This window comes from Oncorhynchus keta, chromosome 2 (genome assembly GCF_023373465.1).
Source record: "Oncorhynchus keta strain PuntledgeMale-10-30-2019 chromosome 2, Oket_V2, whole genome shotgun sequence".
Classification (NCBI taxonomy): domain Eukaryota; kingdom Metazoa; phylum Chordata; class Actinopteri; order Salmoniformes; family Salmonidae; genus Oncorhynchus; species Oncorhynchus keta.
In genome coordinates, this window is record NC_068422.1 from 14186540 (window position 1) to 14203706 (window position 17167).

General features: G+C 49.3%; 1 pseudogene; it reads right to left on the reverse strand.

Annotated features, from left to right (window-relative positions):
- Positions 1 to 885: 885 nt before the first annotated feature.
- LOC118372409 (casein kinase I-like) overlaps positions 886 to 17167 on the reverse strand; it is a 53151-nt pseudogene continuing 36869 nt past the window's right edge.

The window sequence follows — 17167 nt, forward strand, 5'->3', positions numbered from 1 at the left end:
CATGAATATATAAACGGTATGAACTATAGTTTAGGCCTATCCCATGAATATATAAACGGTATGAACTATAGATTAGGCCTATCCCATGAATATATAAACGGTATGAACTATAGATTAGGCCTATCCCATGAATATATAAACGGTATGAACTATAGTTTAGGCCTATCCCATGAATATATAAACGGTATGAACTATAGATTAGGCCTATCCCATGAATATATAAACGGTATGAACTATAGATTAGGCCTATCCCATGAATATATAAACGGTATGAACTATAGTTTAGGCCTATCCCATGAATATATAAACGGTATGAACTATAGATTAGGCCTATCCCATGAATATATAAACGGTATGAACTATAGTTTAGGCCTATCCCATGAATATATAAACGGTATGAACTATAGATTAGGCCTATCCCATGAATATATAAACGGTATGAACTATAGATTAGGCCTATCCCATGAATATATAAACGGTATGAACTATAGATTAGGCCTATCCCATGAATATATAAACGGTATGAACTATAGATTAGGCCTATCCCATGAATATATAAACGGTATGAACTATAGTTTAGGCCTATCCCATGAACTGTGTCCGCAAGTGTTGACTCGTGTATTATAGCACGTGATTTACATCATTATATCTATGTATGTATGCACTATATGTGGTGATGCTGTGCTGTTGAGTTTGAGATGCAACAAGACAACTTTACGAAAAGGGACACAAAATAATAATAATTATACATAATATTGTTGTAATAAAGACTAAGCATGGTAAAGAACCCACACAACTACATTCCATCTGTATTATGATCTGCCCTGGCCCATGCAGGCATAGGCCTACCTTTCATCTGACTCCCTCCCTCCCTCCACCCAACCAAACCCTCCAGCAGGTCAATAAATCTCTATTACTACATTGGCATCTTAAAATAACCTAGCACATTCTGGCTTTACACAAAAACATATTTACAGAGATAAAAAAAATAACAGCAATTGAGCATATAACTTTGAAATCCAACCTCTTCATTTCTCCCATGCACCTTCTCACATCTTCAGAGTAATAAGGCTTGTTGACTTATCATAATAACCAAGACCAATACTCAAAAATATTCTTGCAAAGCCTCCACCTCTTAATGATAAGGTCCTTTATTACATTGTCCACCATCATTTGAAGGGATATTATTAGCTCTCTGCTGTTGACTAATGTAAATAGAATACTGTGAGCACATACACAAAGAGGAGTGAAACCTCAATGTAAATGTGTCAATAATGTTAATAGGAAGTGTTGTAGAACCAAAATGTCCTTGTTTAACACTTGGTTAAAATCTACTCAGAATTATTCCTAAACAGCGAAGACGTTAAGAGAAAATGGGTGCCAGTCCATCTCTCTAAGTCTCCTACCATCCCCTTCCTCCTCTGACTTGCGGTCAGTCCTTGGCTTGCTGAAACCAAGAGTACGAAAAACAAACAGTAAGACAATAAGACATTGACATATACAGACTATATGCAACCCCACCTCTATAAGCAACTCTGATTCAAACACTTTCACATTCATTCACTTCTTTACTATTCACCCCCCCATTCCTGAACAATGTTGTTCCACATCTCTTCCTACCTCTCTCTGCATATCTTCCATTTCCCCCAAATTCCTCTTGACAGATCTTCTTGCCGACTACTTGACCCTCTGTAATATTCCCAGATATTATTATTATAAACACACACCTTAGCTCGAAATGTAGCTGTCATAAATTGGACATTCAACGTGAGACAAACGGTTTCGACTGTGTGTGTTTTCAACCAACACATTTGCCCATACAACACCATCTCAGCAATGAAAACAGCTAGAATAATCAGAATTTGTCCATTTTGTACTGACATCTTTTTTTGGGCATTGAGCTTCTGACAGACGTGTATGGTCCCACGGATCACATAGCCAGCATAATGAGAGTGAACCAGGACTCATTCACCAGCCGAGGCAAAGGTCTCACAAGCCTGGGAAGCAAGGCTAGGCCAAGAGAGTGTCTTTCACTTCTCAATCCTTCCTCTTTTCATATTTTCTCCCAGTTAACTACAGTCATATTGGACAGGCGTTCCCGTCTCACATCCATTGCAACTTCCTCTCCTTTTATTCTCCTCTGTCTTCATTCTTTAATCCGTCTTCATTCTTTAATCCGTCTTCATTCTTTAATCCGTCTTCATTGTCGTTGACCCACTCATGTTTTTTCATCCAACAGGATTGAGTAGGTATTTCATACCTTGCTACCATGGCTGCAAAAAAAATAGTAATATATTTACACATTTGCAACAAATTTCACTAAATTAAGCATAAGCATACTTAGGGGCAAATCCAAACTTCAGAGCTGTGTATGTGACTCACTAACATGAGTAGTGGGCCTGTCTGGAAAAGACAGTAGACTAGAGCACAGCGCTTCCAATGCCAAGTGTTGTGGGTTCGATTCCTGCTGGGACCACCCAGACATAAAGTGTATGCATGAATGACTAAGTTGCTTTGTATAAAAGCGTCTGCTCAATGGCATATATTATTATTATTATAATACTGTATAAAATAATTATATATATTATTATACTGTATATTGCGATTATATACATTATTATTACACACACAAATAGACGAATTGGCTAACAACGTCACGAAAATTATGTGAGCGCATTAACGGGGCCGGAAGCCGTGCTTTGTTGTGATTCTGAGCAGTCAGATGGCAGCTTCTTGTCATTGTTGCTAGCTATGTGGCAAATAATAGGTGACTTGTTTCAGATTGTTTTGAGGTGTTTTGACTGAATTCATATATGCTGATATCGTTCAAATTTGCTAGCTAGCTAGCTAGCTAGCTAGCTAACCAACAACCGTAACAATGTATTTGTTATTTGAGAGACAACAAGTGCTCATTATGCAAATTAGTTTGTTTTCAATAAACGTTGGAGATTAAATATAGTTGACATGTCTCCAATCTAAGACAACCCCGCCTGTTTTGCCCCATAGTTGCGCTCAAGTCGGTTTTGTTGCTAAACAACCAACCCAATTATGCATTGATGGTACAGGTTACAGTTGGTCCATAGTTGATTGAGTGTTGTCTGGCGGGTCCTTACCTGCCAGTGTCCAGAGGGCATGAGGAGCAGCTCACTTCCCCAGGTGTTCAAATGGCACACTGACCTGATGAAGAGGAGAGGGGGTTAACAGACGGCATAGGGTTAGTATAAGGTGCAGTGCATTCAACAGACATACTATACATTCACATACACAGGCAGACAAACTTCAATCACTTTTAGGAAGGGAAGCAGTGGGGTTCAGGGGAGCAGAGCGAGAGAGAGCTATACAATGGTAGGTAGCTGACCTGTGATGTGGCGATGCGTGATTGGCCCATCTGTGCGGTGAGATCAGAGGAGGAGATGTTAGCGGGGGCGCCGCGGTGGAGCCTCATGGCCACCTTCCTCTCTCGCTCCGCACGGGACACAGCCTGCGGGGACTGGTTCCCTACACACAAACACACACACACACACACACTTGGTGAAATGGAATCTAGTGCTGGGCTGGAACAAAAGCTTGCACATCGTGGACTTTCCTCATAGTTTCCTCAGTTTCCTCAGCTGAGTCCAAACACAACAAATTGTTTAAGAGACCAATGGGGAACTAGAGGGTTACAAACTGGAGTCATGAATTCAGTAAGTGGTTTAGTTTACACACCCTCCCCTCCCTCGTGTTTACACAGTCATTTCATGTCTACTTTATGAAGTAAAAAACCTTCCACACTCGTAGTATTCCTAAGTAATTGGGGCATAGACCTGTAGGAGACTCAGTAGTAGAAAAAGAGAAGGTCCAGACTCTTAGAATTAAAGTACAAATGAAAATAATGTTTTAGTCCAAATGGAATAACATTTTTCTTTGTAATTTCGCCTTCATTCTAAGAATGCAGACCTTTTTCGACTACTGTCTGCCTCATGACTCACCTGACTGTGACTCCTCTGGAGGCAGGGTTACTGTCTGCCTCATGACTCACCTGACTGTGACTCCTCTGGAGGCAGGGTTACTGTCTGCCTCATGACTCACCTGACTGTGACTCCTCTGGAGGCAGGGTTACTGTCTGCCTCATGACTCACCTGACTGTGACTCCTCTGGAGGCAGGGTTACTGTCTGCCTCATGACTCACCTGACTGTGACTCCTCTGGAGGCAGGGTTACTGTCTGCCTCATGACTCACCTGACTGTGACTCCTCTGGAGGCAGGGTTACTGTCGGCCTCATGACTCACCTGACTGTGACTCCTCTGGAGGCAGGGTTACTGTCGGCCTCATGACTCACCTGACTGTGACTCCTCTGGAGGCAGGGTTACTGTCGGCCTCATGACTCACCTGACTGTGGGACTCCTCTGGAAGCAGGGTTAGAAAATGCCTGCATGACTCATGACTGTGATCCTGTCTGCCCCCAGGGGTTACTGTCTGCCTCATGACTCACCTGGGTGTCCCTAGGTCCCTGCCCCGATGACTCATCCGCCTCTCTCCTCTGGAGGCAGGGCTACCCCATGCCTCATGACTGTCCTGCTGGCCCCCTGAGGCAGAAAGATGAACATGCAAGTTAGGAAAGGTGGCAGGGATTCAAAATGAATCATGTTTATAATCAACTGTGTTAATGTAATATAGAACTCATGTGTAATTGCATTTAAAATGAGTGGAAATTGAATGAAAAATAAGGACAAAATAGATAAATGGTTAATAAATGATTAATAGACATGCAATAATTGTTCATAGGGATGCAGTCAGTTCTACACTGAAATAGGTGCCGGTACTCATTTTGGGTGCTGGAACTGTTTATATTTAGGTGCAGGAGCTCCACAATACTTTTATTTAATATTCTAGAAGAGGAACAGGAGCTCAAGCAGTAGAACATTTGAGGTGCCGGTACTCCGCTCCAGTGAGCTCCTGCCCAAGTCACGCACTGGATACAGTACTCACCTGACATGTTCCTCAAAGCAGGGTAGGAAAATGCCCTGTCTGTGGAACAAGTTTCTGAACAGCTGTCTGAGGTACGAGTAGTCTGGCTTGTCATCGAACCGCAGAGAACGACAGAAGTTCAGGTAGGTGGAGAACTCAGCTGTGGATAGAGTGGGCCACAGAGGGTCACCAAAGACTTGGGTCAAATACACATTAGCTGTGTTCAAATACCCATACTAACATACTGTATACTACATACTATTAGTTCATTTTAGTATACTGTAAACGACCGGTATGTTTTCAGTTGAGTGTAATAGCGCTTCGCCTGTCTACCGGAAGTTGATGCTGTTGCGATGCAACCTCTTGCTAGCTTGTTAGCATAACAAATGACTAGCTAGACATCAAGTGTGTTTGTAAATTCAATCTGGAGTGCCAGAGTGCGCTCTTTTTTGAAAACTTTTACTGACACCGGCCACATTCAACGGTGTTGAGCGTTAGGATATTCATCAGTTATTCTGCACCCAGCCTCTGGCAGTCAGACGAGAGTGCTCTGAAATCGGAATAGATAGCTTAGCGAACTAAGCTTAACTATGAATGACGTGAATAATCAAGTCAATAAACATTGGGTAGTTATATAGCATAAAGTCAATATACTGGCAAGTTCAATGTACTAGTAGCCAACTACAGTAGGTAGCTAACATACCTGGTACATACTGCTGTAATGATATGCTATGTAGTTCGTTAGGATAGCGTAGCTAACAAATTGTTAGTCAACATAACATGTAATGTAACTTATTTGAAAATTCATTACATTGCTCAAAATGTTTATAATTAGTTAAATCAACAAAGTTGTATCTGCTCTCGTCGCACGTCGGCTAAATATTTTCTGCCATTTCTTTCAAATCTGAAATATTTTTGAAGCCATACTATGACCAATATGCGTACTATATACTCCATTTACGTCACAAACATGGGAATTCAAACACAGCTATTGATTTAGCTTGGTGTTAAAAGACTCCTTGAAGTGAGTTAACTAACACACTCATAGTTAGTGTTGTAAACCCAGGATAAAGAAACCCTATGTGTCAGAGATGAGACTCCAGCTACTCACAGGGGTATCCCTTGCAGAGCACCTCGATGGGGGTGGACATCTTTTTCTCACTGATGCGTTCGTACTTCTGTCTCTTGGTGGCGGCCTTGAGGCCCTGCCAGGGCAGAGAGCCCAGGTTGAAGTACATCAGGACATAACCCAGAGACTCCAGGTCATCACGACGAGACTGTTCTGCAGAGGGAGAGAGGAGACGCCATACTGATCTTATTTCAAACAAAACCATATGAATGCCTGTAGAGGAGAATAAAAGAGAGAGGAGTGGAGAGAGCACGGGAGAATAGAGGAGTGGACAGGAGAATAGAGGAGCGGAGAGAGGACGGGAGAATAGAGGAGCGGAGAGAGGACGGGAGAATAGAGGAGTGGACAGGAGAATAGAGGAAAGGAGAGAGGACGGGAGAATAGAGGAAAGGACGGGAGAATAGAGGAGCGGAGAGAGGACGGGAGAATAGAGGAGTGGACGGGAGAATAGAGGAAAGGAGAGAGGACGGGAGAATAGAGGAGTGGACAGGAGAATAGAGGAGCGGACAGGAGAATAGAGGAGCGGAGAGAGGACGGGAGAATAGAGAGAGGAAGAGAGAGGAGGACGGGAGAATAGAGGAGTGGACAGGAGAATAGAGGAGCGGAGAATAGAGGAGCGGACGGGAGAATAGAGGAAAGGAGAGAGGACGGGAGAATAGAGGAGCGGACAGGAGAATAGAGGAGTGGAGAGAGCACGGGAGAATAGAGGAGTGGACAGGAGAATAGAGGAGCGGAGAGAGGACGGGAGAATAGAGGAGCGGAGAGAGGACGGGAGAATAGAGGAGTGGACAGGAGAATAGAGGAAAGGAGAGAGGACGGGAGAATAGAGGAAAGGACGGGAGAATAGAGGAGCGGAGAGAGGACGGGAGAATAGAGGAGTGGACAGGAGAATAGAGGAAAGGAGAGAGGACGGGAGAATAGAGGAAAGGACGGGAGAATAGAGGAGCGGAGAGAGGACGGGAGAATAGAGGAGTGGACGGGAGAATAGAGGAAAGGAGAGAGGACGGGAGAATAGAGGAGAGGACAGGAGAATAGAGGAGCGGAGAGAGGACGGGAGAATAGAGGAGCGGAGAGAGGACGGGAGAATAGAGGAGCGGACAGAGGACGGGAGAATAGAGGAGCGGACGGGAGAATAGAGGAGCGGACGGGAGAATAGAGGAGCGGACGGGAGAATAGAGGAAAGGGAGGGGAGAATAGAGGATGGAGAGGACGGGAGAATAGAGGAGTGGACAGGAGAATAGAGGAGCGGAGAGAGGACGGGAGAATAGAGGAGCGGAGAGAGGACGGGAGAATAGAGGAGTGGACAGGAGAATAGAGGAAAGGAGAGAGGACGGGAGAATAGAGGAAAGGACGGGAGAATAGAGGAGCGGAGAGAGGACGGAGAATAGAGGAGTGGACGGGAGAATAGAGGACAGGACGGGAGAATAGAGGAGTGGACAGAGAGGGAGAATAGAGGAGTGGAGAGAGGACAGGAGAATAGAGGAGCGGAGAGAGGACGAGGAGAATAGAGGAGCGGAGAGAGGACGGGAGAATAGAGGAGCGGAGAGAGGACGGGAGAATAGAGGAGCGGACGGGAGAATAGAGGAGAGGACGGGAGAATAGAGGAAAGGACGGGAGAATAGAGGAAAGGAGAGAGGACGGGAGAATAGAGGAGCGGACAGGAGAATAGAGGGAGGAGAGAGGACGGGAGAATAGAGGATTGGACAGGAGAATAGAGGAGCGGAGAGAGAATAGGGAGAACAGAGGAGAGGAGCGGGAGAGGATAGAGAATAGAGCGGAGAGAGGACGGGGAGAATAGAGGAGGACGGGAGAATAGAGGAAAGGAGAGAGGACGGGAGAATAGAGGAAAGGACAGGAGAATAGAGGAAAGGAGAGAGGACGGGAGAATAGAGGAAAGGACGGGAGAATAGAGGAGCGGAGAGAGGACGGGAGAATAGAGGAGTGGACGGGAGAATAGAGGAGCGGAGAGAGGACGGGAGAATAGAGGAGTGGACGGGAGAATAGAGGAGCGGAGAGAGGACGGGAGAATAGAGGAGTGGACTGGAGAATAGAGGAAAGGAGAGAGGACGGGAGAATAGAGGAAAGGACGGGAGAATAGAGAAGCGGAGAGAGGACGGGAGAATAGAGGAAAGGACGGGAGAATAGAGGAGCGGAGAGAGGACGGGAGAATAGAGGAGTGGACGGGAGAATAGAGGAGCGGAGAGAGGACGGGAGAATAGAGGAAAGGACGGGAGAATAGAGGAGCGGAGAGAGGACGGGAGAATAGAGGAGTGGACGGGAGAATAGAGGAGCGGACGGGAGAATAGAGGAGCGGACGGGAGAATAGAGGAAAGGAGAGGGGACGGGAGAATAGAGGAGTGGACTGGAGAATAGAGGAGCGGAGAGAGGACGGGAGAATAGAGGAGCGGAGAGAGGACGGGAGAATAGAGGAGCGGAGAGAGGACGGGAGAATAGAGGAGCGGAGAGAGGACGGGAGAATAGAGGAGCGGACAGAGGACGGGAGAATAGAGGAGCGGACGGGAGAATAGAGGAGCGGACGGGAGAATAGAGGAAAGGAGAGAGGACGGGAGAATAGAGGAGCTGAAAGAGGACGGGAAAATAGAGGAGCTGAAAGAGGACGGGAAAATAGAGGAGCTGAGAGAGGACGGGAAAATAGAGGTAAGGAGAGGACGGGAGAATAGAAGAGTGGAGAGAGGACAGGAGAATAGAGGAGCGGACGGGAGAATAGAGGAGCGGACGGGAGAATAGAGGAGCGGACGGGAGAATAGAGGAGCGGACGGGAGAATAGAGGAGCGGAGAGAGGACGGGAGAATAGAGGAGCGGAGAGAGGACGGGAGAATAGAGGAGCGGAGAGAGGACGGGAGAATAGAGGAGCGGAGAGGACGGGAGAATAGAGGAGCGGAGAGAGGACGGGAGAATAGAGGAGCGGAGAGAGGACGGGAGAATAGAGGAGCGGAGAGAGGACGGGAGAATAGAGGAGCGGAGAGAGGACGGGAGAATAGAAGAGCGGAGAGAGGACGGGAAAATAGAGGAGCGGAGAGAGGACGGGAGAATAGAGGAGTGGACAGGAGAATAGAGGAAAGGAGAGGGGACGGGAGAATAGAGGAGAGGACGGGAGAATAGAGGAAAGGAGAGAGGACGGGAGAATAGAAGAGTGGAGAGAGGACGGGAAAATAGAGGACTGGACAGGAGAATAGAGGAGTGGAGAGAGGACGGGAAAATAGAGGAGTGGACAGGAGAATAGAGGAGTGGAGAGAGGACGGGAGAATAGAGGAGTGGACGGGAGAATAGAGGAGTGGACGGGAGAATAGAGGAGCGGACGGGAGAATAGAGGAGCGGACGGGAGAATAGAGGAGCGGAGAGAGGACGGGAGAATAGAGGAGCGGAGAGAGGACGGGAGAATAGAGGAGCGGACGGGAGAATAGAGGAGCGGACGGGAGAATAGAGGAGCGGACGGGAGAATAGAGGAGCGGACGGGAGAATAGAGGAGCGGAGAGAGGACGGGAGAATAGAGGAGCGGAGAGAGGACGGAGAATAGAGGATGACGGGAGAATAGAGGGAGCGGACGGGGAGAATAGAGGAGAGGACGGAGAATAGAGGAGCGGAGAGAGGACGGGAGAATAGAGGAGCGGAGAGAGGACTGGAGAATAGAGGAGCGGAGAGAGGACTGGAGAATAGAGGAGCGGAGAGAGGACGGGAGAATAGAGGAGTGGACAGGAGAATAGAGGAAAGGAGAGGGGACGGGAGAATAGAGGAAAGGAGAGAGGACGGGAGAATAGAAGAGTGGAGAGAGGACTGGAAAATAGAGGAGTGGACAGGAGAATAGAGGAAAGGAGAGAGGACGGGAGAATAGAGGAAAGGACGGGAGAATAGAGGAGCGGAGAGAGGACGGGAGAATAGAGGAGTGGACGGGAGAATAGAGGAGCGGAGAGGACGGGAGAATAGAGGAGCGGAGAGAGGACGGGAGAATAGAGGAGTGGACAGGAGAATAGAGGAAAGGAGAGAGGACGGGAGAATAGAGGAAAGGACGGGAGAATAGAGGAAAGGACGGGAGAATAGAGGAGCGGAGAGAGGACGGGAGAATAGAGGAGCGGACGGGAGAATAGAGGAGCGGACGGGAGAATAGAGGAGCGGACGGGAGAATAGAGGAGTGGACAGGAGAATAGAGGAGCGGAGAGAGGACGGGAGAATAGAGGAGCGGAGAGAGGACGGGAGAATAGAGGAGCGGACGGGAGAATAGAGGAGCGGACGGGAGAATAGAGGAGCGGACGGGAGAATAGAGGAGCGGACGGGAGAATAGAGGAGCGGACGGGAGAATAGAGGAAAGGAGAGAGGACGGGAGAATAGAGGAGCGGACAGGAGAATAGAGGAAAGGAGAGAGGACGGGAGAATAGAGGAGCGGACAGGAGAATAGAGGAGTGGAGAGAGCACGGGAGAATAGAGGAGCGGACAGGAGAATAGAGGAGCGGAGAGAGGACGGGAGAATAGAGGAGCGGAGAGAGGACGGGAGAATAGAGGAGTGGACAGGAGAATAGAGGAAAGGAGAGAGGACGGGAGAATAGAGGAAAGGACGGGAGAATAGAGGAGCGGAGAGAGGACGGGAGAATAGAGGAAAGGACGGGAGAATAGAGGAGCGGAGAGAGGACGGGAGAATAGAGGAGTGGACGGGAGAATAGAGGAGCGGAGAGAGGACGGGAGAATAGAGGAGTGGACGGGAGAATAGAGGAGAGGAGAGGGGACGGGAGAATAGAGGAGTGGACGGGAGAATAGAGGAGCGGACGGGAGAATAGAGGAGCGGACGGGAGAATAGAGGAGCGGACGGGAGAATAGAGGAAAGGAGAGAGGACGGGAGAATAGAGGAGTGGACAGGAGAATAGAGGAGCGGAGAGAGGACGGGAGAATAGAGGAGCGGAGAGAGGACGGGAGAATAGAGGAGCGGAGAGAGGACGGGAGAATAGAGGAGCGGAGAGAGGACGGGAGAATAGAGGAGCGGACGGGAGAATAGAGGACGGAGGAGAATAGAGGAAAGGAGAGAGGACGGGAGAATAGAGGAGCGGACAGGAGAATAGAGGAGCGGAGAGAGGACGGGAGAATAGAGGAGCGGACGGGAGAATAGAGGAGCGGACGGGAGAATAGAGGAGCGGACGGGAGAATAGAGGAAAGGAGAGAGGACGGGAGAATAGAGGAGCGGACAGGAGAATAGAGGAAAGGAGAGAGGACGGGAGAATAGAGGAGCGGACGGGAAAATAGAGGAGCTGAGAGAGGACGGGAAAATAGAGGAGCTGAGAGAGGACGGGAAAATAGAGGAGCGGAGAGAGGACAGGAGAATAGAGGAAAGGAGAGGACGGGAGAATAGAAGAGTGGAGAGAGGACAGGAGAATAGAGGAGCGGACGGGAGTATAGAGGAGCGGACGGGAGAATAGAGGAGCGGACGGGAGAATAGAGGAGCGGAGGGGAGAATAGAGGAGCGGACGGGAGAATAGAGGAGGACGGGAGAATAGAGGAGCGGAGAGAGGACTGGGAGAATAGAGGAGCGGACAGAGAATAGAGATCGAGAACAGAGATATAGAGAGAGGACAGGAGAATAGAGGATCGGACAGGAGAATAGAGGAGCGGAGGAGAGGACGGGAGAATAGAGGAGAATAGAGAGGACGGGAGAATAGAGGAGCGGAGAGAGGACGGGAGAATAGAGGAGCGGAGAGAGGACGGGAGAATAGAGGAGCGGAGAGAGGACGGGAGAATAGAGGAGCGGAGAGAGGACTGGAGAATAGAGGAGCGGAGAAAGGACGGGAGAATAGAGGAGTGGACAGGAGAATAGAGGAAAGGAGAGGGGACGGGAGAATAGAGGAAAGGAGAGAGGACGGGAGAATAGAAGAGTGGAGAGAGGACTGGAAAATAGAGGAGTGGACAGGAGAATAGAGGAAAGGAGAGAGGACGGGAGAATAGAGGAAAGGACGGGAGAATAGAGGAGCGGAGAGAGGACGGGAGAATAGAGGAGTGGACGGGAGAATAGAGGAGCGGAGAGGACGGGAGAATAGAGGAGCAGAGAGAGGACGGGAGAATAGAGGAGTGGACAGGAGAATAGAGGAAAGGAGAGAGGACGGGAGAATAGAGGAAAGGACGGGAGAATAGAGGAGCGGAGAGAGGACGGGAGAATAGAGGAGCGGACGGGAGAATAGAGGAGCGGACGGGAGAATAGAGGAGCGGACGGGAGAATAGAGGAGAGGACAGGAGAATAGAGGAGCGGAGAGAGGACGGGAGAATAGAGGAGCGGACGGGAGAATAGAGGAGCGGACGGGAGAATAGAGGAGCGGACGGGAGAATAGAGGAGCGGACGGGAGAATAGAGGAGCGGACGGAGAATAGAGGAGCGGACGGGAGAATAGAGGGAAGGAGAGAGGACGGGAGAATAGAGGAGCGGACAGGAGAATAGAGGAGTGGAGAGAGCACGGGAGAATAGAGGAGTGGACAGGAGAATAGAGGAGCGGAGAGAGGACGGGAGAATAGAGGAGCGGAGAGAGGACGGGAGAATAGAGGAGTGGACAGGAGAATAGAGGAAAGGAGAGAGGACGGGAGAATAGAGGAAAGGACGGGAGAATAGAGGAGCGGAGAGAGGACGGGAGAATAGAGGAAAGGACGGGAGAATAGAGGAGCGGAGAGAGGACGGGAGAATAGAGGAAAGGACGGGAGAATAGAGGAGCGGAGAGAGGACGGGAGAATAGAGGAGTGGACGGGAGAATAGAGGAGCGGAGAGAGGACGGGAGAATAGAGGAAAGGACGGGAGAATAGAGGAGCGGAGAGAGGACGGGAGAATAGAGGAGTGGACGGGAGAATAGAGGAGCGGACGGGAGAATAGAGGAGCGAGGACGGGAGAATAGAGGAGCGGACGGGAGAAGAGAGGATAGAGAGAGGACGGGAGAATAGAGGAGTGGACAGGAGAATAGAGGAGCGGAGAGAGGACGGGAGAATAGAGGAGCGGAGAGAGGACGGGAGAATAGAGGAGCGGAGAGAGGACGGGAGAATAGAGGAGCGGAGAGAGGACGGGAGAATAGAGGAGCGGAGAGAGGACGGGAGAATAGAGGAGCGGACGGGAGAATAGAGGAGCGGACGGGAGAATAGAGGAGGAGAGAGGACGGGAGAATAGAGGAGCGGACAGGAGAATAGAGGAGCGGAGAGAGGACGGGAGAATAGAGGAGCGGACGGGAGAATAGAGGAGCGGACGGGAGAATAGAGGAGCGGACGGGAGAATAGAGGAAAGGAGAGAGGACGGGAGAATAGAGGAGCGGACAGGAGAATAGAGGAAAGGAGAGAGGACGGGAGAATAGAGGAGCGGACGGGAGAATAGAGGAGCGGAGAGAGGACGGGAAAATAGAGGAGCGGACGGGAGAATAGAGGAGCGGACGGGAAAATAGAGGAGCTGAGAGAGGACGGGAAAATAGAGGAGCTGAGAGAGGACGGGAAAATAGAGGAGCGGAGAGAGGACAGGAGAATAGAGGAAAGGAGAGGACGGGAGAATAGAAGAGTGGAGAGAGGACAGGAGAATAGAGGAGCGGACGGGAGAATAGAGGAGCGGACGGGAGAATAGAGGAGCGGACGGGAGAATAGAGGAGCGGAGAGAGGACGGGAGAATAGAGGAGCGGAGAGAGGACGGGAGAATAGAGGATTTTAGAGAGGACGGGAGAATAGAGGAGCGGAGAGAGGACGGGAGAATAGAGGAGCGGACGGGAGAATAGAGGAGCGGAGAGAGGACGGGAGAATAGAGGGAGAGAGGACGGGAGAATAGAGGAGCGGAGAGAGGACGGGAGAATAGAGGAGCGGAGAGAGGACGGGAGAATAGAAGAGCGGAGAGAGGACGGGAAAATAGAGGAGCGGAGAGAGGACGGGAGAATAGAGGAGTGGACAGGAGAATAGAGGAAAGGAGAGGGGACGGGAGAATAGAGGAGAGGACGGGAGAATAGAGGAAAGGAGAGAGGACGGGAGAATAGAAGAGTGCAGAGAGGACGGGAAAATAGAGGAGTGGACAGGAGAATAGAGGAGTGGAGAGAGGACGGGAAAATAGAGGAGTGGACAGGAGAATAGAGGAGTGGAGAGAATAGAGGAGTGGACGGGAGAATAGAGGAGCGGACGGGAGAATAGAGGAGCGGACGGGAGAATAGAGGAAAGGAGAGAGGACGGGAGAATAGAAGAGTGGAGAGAGGACTGGAAAATAGAGGAGTGGACAGGAGAATAGACGAGTGGAGAGAGGACGAGAGAATAGAGGAGCGGACGGGAGAATAGAGGAGCGGAGAGAGGACGGGAGAATAGAGAAGCGGACGGGAGAATAGAGGAGCGGACGGGAGAATAGAGGAGCGGACGGGAGAATAGAGGAGCGGACGGGAGAATAGAGGAGCGGACGGGAGAATAGAGGAGCGGAGAGAGGACGGGAGAATAGAGGAGTGGACGGGAGAATAGAGGAGCGGAGAGAGGACGGGAGAATAGAGGAGCGGAGAGAGGACGGGAGAATAGAGAGGACGGGAGAATAGAGGAGGACGGGAGAATAGAGAGGAGGACGGGAGAATAGAGGAGATGGACGGAGAATAGAGGAGGACGGGAGAATAGAGGAGCGGACGGAGAATAGAGAGGACGGGAGAATAGAGGAGCGGACGGGAGAATAGAGGACGGACGGGAGAATAGAGGAGCGGACGGGAGAATAGAGGAGCTGGACGGGAGAATAGAGGAGCGGACGGGAGAATAGAGGAGCGGACGGGAGAATAGAGGAGCGGAGAGAGGATGGGAAAATAGAGGAGCGGAGAGAGGACTGGAGAATAGAGGAGCGGAGAGAGGACGGGAGAATAGAGGAGTGGACAGGAGAATAGAGGAAAGGAGAGGGGACGGGAGAATAGAGGAAAGGAGAGAGGACGGGAGAATAGAAGAGTGGAGAGAGGACTGGAAAATAGAGGAGTGGACAGGAGAATAGACGAGTGGAGAGAGGACGGGAGAATAGAGGAGCGGACGGGAGAATAGAGGAGCGGACGGGAGAATAGAGGAGCGGACGGGAGAATAGAGGAGCGGACGGGAGAATAGAGGAGCGGACGGGAGAATAGAGGAGCGGAGAGAGGACGGGAGAATAGAGGAGTGGACGGGAGAATAGAGGAGCGGAGAGAGGACGGGAGAATAGAGGAGCGGAGAGAGGACGGGAGAATAGAGAAGCGGACGGGAGAATAGAGGAGCGGACGGGAGAATAGAGGAGCGGACGGGAGAATAGAGGAGCGGACGGGAGAATAGAGGAGCGGACGGGAGAATAGAGGAGCGGACGGGAGAATAGAGGAGCGGACGGGAGAATAGAGGAGCGGACGGGAGAATAGAGGAGCGGACGGGAGAATAGAGGAGCGGACGGGAGAATAGAGGAGCGGACGGGAGAATAGAGGAGCGGACGGGAGAATAGAGGAGCGGACGGGAGAATAGAGGAGCGGACGGGAGAATAGAGGAGCGGACGGGAGAATAGAGGAGCGGAGAGAGGATGGGAAAATAGAGGAGACGGACCCACTGGTTGCCCTCTAGGTTACAGAGAGCTGGTAGTCCCATCCACCAAACTACCAGGTGTGAAACAGGGAAGGGACTCAGGGGGTATGCTAATTTGGTATAGAGCAGACCTAACTCACTCCATTAAATTAATCAAAACAGGAACATTCTACATTTGGCTAGAAATTCAAAAGGAAATTATCCTAACAGAGAAAAATGTCCTCCTGTGTGCTACCTATATCCCCCCACTAGAATCCCCATATTTTAATGAAGACAGCTTCTCCATCCTGGAGGGCGAAATCAATCATTTCCAGGCCCAGGGACATGTACTAGTCTGTGGCGACCTAAATGCCAGAACCGGACAAGAACCTGACACCCTCAGCACACAGGGGGACAAACATCTGCCTGGAGGTGACAGCATCCCTCCCACATATGCCCCCTAGGCACAACTATGACAACATAACCAACAAAAACGGGTCACAACTCCTGCAGCTCTGTCGCACGCTGGGTATGTACATAGTCAACGGTAGGCTTCGAGGGGACTCCTATGGTAGATACACCTATAGCTCATCTCTTGGCAGTAGTACTGTAGACTACTTTATCACTGACCTCAACCCAGAATCTCTCAGAGCGTTCACAGTCAGTCCACTAACACCCCTATCAGACCACAGCAAAATCACAGTCTACTTAAACAGAGCAATACTCAACCACGAGGCATCAAAGCCAAAGGAACTGAGTAACATTAAGAAATGCTATAGGTGGAAGGAATGCAGTTTGGAAACCTACCAAAAAAAAACAATTAGGCAACAACAAATTCAATCCCTTTTAGACAATTTCCTGGGTAAAACGTTCCACTGTAATAGTGAAGGTGTAAACTTGGCAGTAGAAAATCTTAACAGTATATTTGACCTCTCAGCTTCCCTATCAAATCTAAAAATCTCAAATAGAAAACCGAAGAAAATTAACAATAATGACAAATGGTTTGATGAGGAATGCAAAATCTAAGAAAGAAATTGAGAAACCTGTCCAACCAAAAACATAGAGACCCGGAAAACCTGAGTCTACGCCTTCACTATGGTGAATCACTAAAACAATACAGAAACACACTACGGAAAAGAAGGAACAGCATGTCAGAAATCAGCTCAATGCAATTGAAGAATCCATAGACTCTAACCACTTCTGGGAAAATTGGAAAACACTAAACAAACAACAACACGAAGAATTATCTATCCAAAATGGAGATGTCTGGGTAAACCACTTCTCCAATCTTTTGGTTCTATAACAAAGAACAAAGAGCAAAAACATATACATGATCAACTACAGATCTTAGAATCAACTATTAAAGACTACCAGAACCCACTGGATTCTCCAATTACATTGAATGAGTTACAGGACAAAATAAAACCCTCCAACCCAAAAAGGCCTGTGGTGTCGATGGTATCCTCAATGAAATGATCAAATATACAGACAACAAATTCCAACTGGCTATACTAAAACTCTTTAACATCATACTTAGCTCTGGCATCTTCCCCAATATTTGGAACCAAGGACTGATCACCCCAATCCACAAAAGTGGAGACAAATTTGA